General features: G+C 35.8%; 1 long non-coding RNA gene across 1 annotated transcript; it reads right to left on the reverse strand.

Moving 5' to 3' along the window:
• Window positions 1-1,444: 1,444 nt before the first annotated feature.
• LOC132311129 (uncharacterized) lies at window positions 1,445-2,800 on the reverse strand. The gene is made up of 2 exons (XR_009482862.1): window positions 2,400-2,800; window positions 1,445-1,763 (listed from the first exon to the last, which is right to left on the reverse strand). It is a non-coding gene; the product is annotated as an uncharacterized LOC132311129 (long non-coding RNA).
• Window positions 2,801-4,695: the final 1,895 nt, after the last annotated feature.

Here is a 4,695-nt window from a genome sequence, read left to right on the forward strand (position 1 = left end):
GGCAAGCTTAAAAAACAAGCGAAGCAAAAAAATAAAATAAAATAAAATAAAATAAAATAAATTAATTAATTAATTGCAAAATCAAAAATGCTTTAAAAATTCTTGAAGTTGCTTAAAGACATTTGTGAGCGTTTCTAAACTCCTCTTGCTTAATTAATCATCGGCCGTGTGGAGGCCTTGTTATTAGTGTTAAATCATTAGCCCGTGTAGAGGCCAATTTAATTTTTGCATTGTTGAAAAGCATGGAAGTATTGGAACAATGTATGTGGAGGCTTTGTGCTTATTGATTTGTGTCATGGAGGAGAAGTGTATTTGCTATTGTTGTGTTTGTTGTTTGTGTTGACTTGCATTGCGCATGCTTGGTAAGAAATCACTAAACCGCCCTCTTGTCCCTATGAATCCTAATATCGATTCCATTGTGCATAATCCAAGGGGTAAAGCTAGTCCTAGTGTTAATCTTTCCATTCTTGATCAATCCATTTCATCAATGGAAGATCACATTGAAGACCTAGGCCATATAAATCACCACGGCATCCATCATCCCAATATCGTGCAACAACATGATAATATGCACATTCCTCTAGGTATGCCTAGACCTCTTGCTCCTCTAGGTGTGCCTCCTTATCACATTTTTTGGCTTTGTTAATTGAGTTCAGTTTTACTAGGAAAGGGCCCCCAAACATTGCTTAGTGTAGGCCCCAAGCCAAGTATCCGCACACAACCCCTTCTCTCTTCTCCCCTCACAACGGAGTACAAATCATCGAAACTGCCAATAAGCGTGTCAGAGTATTGGCTTGCTTGAAGATCTTATATGTTTTTCTGCACAATTATGGTTCTACGATTCTAGTTTGGGCCAATTTCCCTTGTTGGGGTCTATGCCCTATTGGGCCCACTGCAAAAAAGAAAAGAAGAAAGTGCTTTTATTCTAATTTTTAGCTAGTTCCATAATTATTTATGGAATAAATTGAGAAAATTTGATTTGGCAGGCTTTAACCTTCTACAACTGCAAGAACTTGATAGTGAAAAAGCTGAAGATTGAAGATGCACAACAAATTCACATTTCTTTTGAGAAATGTGTGAATGTTGTAGCTTCTAATCTCATGGTGACAGCACCCGAGAATAGCCCCAACACTGATGGGATTCATGTCACAAACACCCAAAACATTCAGATTAAAAGCTGTGTTATTGGAACAGGTACACTTCAAAACATAACTCATCCAAATACTTCTAATACACATATATATGTTTCTATCTGATAAAGTTCCTAATTAATTAATGTGTTTAAAGGTGATGATTGTATATCTATTGTAAGTGGGTCCAAGAAGGTGCAAGCCACAGACATAACTTGTGGACCAGGTCATGGTATCAGGTCTTCCATTCGAATCTCTAACTAAATTTTGTACAATTTGATGTGAAATGTTTCGAGTTGTTTTGATATATAATGTGCATAAATTAAAGTAATGTTCTATTTTATTCCTATATACACATATAGAGGGTGAAGGGGCAGAAAATTCCCTAACCATCACAAGCAAAAAAGTTGTCTGAGAGTTATGGAGATCGAGCAGAGGCGAGACGCAAGCCGGGTTAGCCTTGCAGCTGAGAAACGGCCTGATCAATCAAGGGCTTCAGCTGAGAAATGGAGATCGAGCAGCTGGTGAGAGATCGAGACAGTGTAGAGGAGAGTGGCTCTTGCAGCTGAGAAACGGCCTGATATATCGAGATAGAGCAGAGGAGAGACGGCCGGCCTGAAGATACAGCTAGGGCTTCAATTTGAAGATGAGATAATAGTTTAAGTTAGATGAAACAAATGAAACAAATGGTCAGACGAAACAATGGTTTAAGTTAGATGAGATAAAATGGTAAAGTTAGAAACAAAATGCTGAAATAATATTGGAGCACCAAATTTTCCCGCAATACAAAAACCAACCCGTCAAAAAATTGAACAAAAACCACTGATCCAGAATACAAAGACATTCATAAATTGAGAATTATATCTCAATTTTCTACTTTGTTCAACCTGAACTGTAAAAGCTCGTTCATCAAAAAATGACTAACATTCTAATATTAAAACACTAAAGACTCAAAATTCAACTATAAAAATCACTGAACTGAACTGATGAAACCCATTAATTCTAAATGACTGAACTTTAATAATCTTGAACAATCATATTGTTTACTACTGAGATGAAAATTTTAAAAACCCTAATTTGATGAACCACAATAAAATTCAATCGTCTGAGAATCCAACAGATGCAGTAAAACTAAAACAGACCCATCATTCTATGGGGTCTACTGAATCAAAAACAAGCACGACTAACCCTAGAATTGCGTAAAATGAATGATCAGTGAGAAATAAAACAACGAAACCACGAAGAAATTAAAATGAAACAGAGAGGTACCTGAGAGAGGCTTCAGTGAGAACGTTTTGGGAGGAAAATCTAGTGAGTAAGATCTCGAAATGACATAAATTAACAGCTCTTGGAGTTCGAGTAACTGGTGAGAGATTGAGACGGAGGAGAGACGGCCTGAAGAGAAACCTAGGGCTTCAACTTTGTCATCTCGGATGAGATAATACCGAAAGAGAGACGGGGTTAGCAAACATCAATCAGGGGCTTCAGCTGATAAATGGAGATCGAGCAGTGAGAGATCGAGACAGAGCAGAGGAGAGACGGATGACGATACAGATAGGGCTTTTATTTCAGATGAGTAAAATGGTAAAGTTAGATGAGAAGTCAGCAAATTGGTAAAGTTAAAAACAGTAGTAAACTAAAATAATATTAGCGCCAAATTTTCCCGCGGTCGAAGTAGATATATACCAGCGGTCATAAAAAGAACGCTGGTAGAATGCCTATATTGTCAGTTCAATTAATCTACTACGTTTCTTAAATTGTGCAAATTACAACATTATGTCAATTTAGTAATTGAAATGTTCAAAATACCCATATAAAAGAAATAAAAAATAATGAAGAAACAAAATGTCCTCTCTCTCCTCTATTTCTCTCCCAATTATCATTTTTTGGTCTGTCTCTCTCTATTTCTCTTTTTCCCAATTATTATTTTTTTGTATAATGAACAAATTTTTTTTTTATAACTGTGGAACCCACAAAGGCAGGGTCCTTTGGAAGGTAAATCACGAGAACACTGGCGAGACCCAAACACTTGTCTCCGGGTACGTCACGAACAATCCAAAAAGAATATTACTTTTAATGCGCCTTTCAAGTGTAGAACTAAGAACCTCCTCTTTCAGAGCATCTATCTCACGCCTCTACTCCACTTAATCAACCCGTGCGGATCAAAAGAGATACAATTTTTTGTAGTTCACTCTTCTACGGTAAATAGTCTTCCTTTAATTCAATGTCTTTGAAATGTCCTGAGCTTCAAAAGCTTGATCTTGAAAAAGTTGTATAGAATTTCCTTCAAATCCTCAAGTTTGAATTAAGAATCAACTGAATTTTCAATTAAGGGCCGATGGTGGTAGAAACACAAGATTGATTTTGAAATAGTTATTTATTATTATTTTTTAATATTTTAAGTCCAAAACCCATTTCCTAAACCCTATGCTATCTATATTTATAAGAATTCCGATATCAATTTCTTTAAAATTCCAGCAGCCCACCAACTAAACATAGCTAAATTCGACCTCAAACCAATCATTATAGCTATTCATAACCTAGACTTTGCTTCCACATCTTTACACTATAATCAGCTATTCATAACCTAGACTTACCTGTAAATTAATCAAAGACATCATTTTTGAGACTTCCAAGTGCTGTCTTCAAATCAACAAAGCATTTGTCACATTGTTGGATACTAGGACTGGTTATTAATTAGTACGCACCAAGAAAAATTGTCACCGGCTATTAAATGGTAGTAGAGACACTGAGGATTACATTCAGCATGTAGTATTTAATATGAGTAGTCTTATTAAGAGAGCTCGATCCCATGTATCCTATTTGGTATAAGCTCTTCATATTTCACCATGAATTGAAAGATGTATTAACTGAGGAAGCTCTCTTGATAGCATTAACTCTAGGGTACGTACACCATAAAACTCAAATCTTCATATCTTCATTTTCAAACTCAATACCATTCACCAAGTATAAGAACTACCTAACAATCATATATCTTTCCCAAATTTCAGCATTATACAGAAGCGGATTTGCTGAAATTGTCAAAGGCAATCCCTCCTCACACTATACCGTAGTATTTCATAGTCGAGCCTAAAGTACAAAAATAAGAAACTAAATAAATCCCACAAGACCAGTTCTATGTTTTGCACAGCATGGATATGTTGAGAAATAGAAAGAGCCATCTGAGAGAGATGCCAATAAAAGTAACATATCATATAGCTCTTTGCCTACAAGCTAGTCTACAGCTTCATAACCATGAAAAAGCTCAAGTGTGTAAAGCTACTAGTTAGAATCAAAGTGATCACAAATTAACAGATTTCTAGTAGACGTACTTGACCCATCAGGGGTACCTCTATCCCATTTTCTCTGCAACGGCTTGCAGAAGCACGAAATGATGAATCAACGAAAACTGTTCCATGAAAATGCAACTACTGCAATTAATACAAACTCATTGCCTCTTGATTAATTTTATAGTGAAATACTACAATGGTAAAATGATTTCCACATTTGCTCAACAATAAAAGAAAAAAAAAATTCATATTAAAACACATGCAATGCTTATATA

Source organism: Cornus florida, unplaced genomic scaffold (genome assembly GCF_030987335.1).
Source record: "Cornus florida cultivar Cherokee Brave unplaced genomic scaffold, ASM3098733v1 CherokeeBrave_3.0.0_Hap2_Chr06, whole genome shotgun sequence".
Classification (NCBI taxonomy): Eukaryota; Viridiplantae; Streptophyta; class Magnoliopsida; order Cornales; family Cornaceae; genus Cornus; species Cornus florida.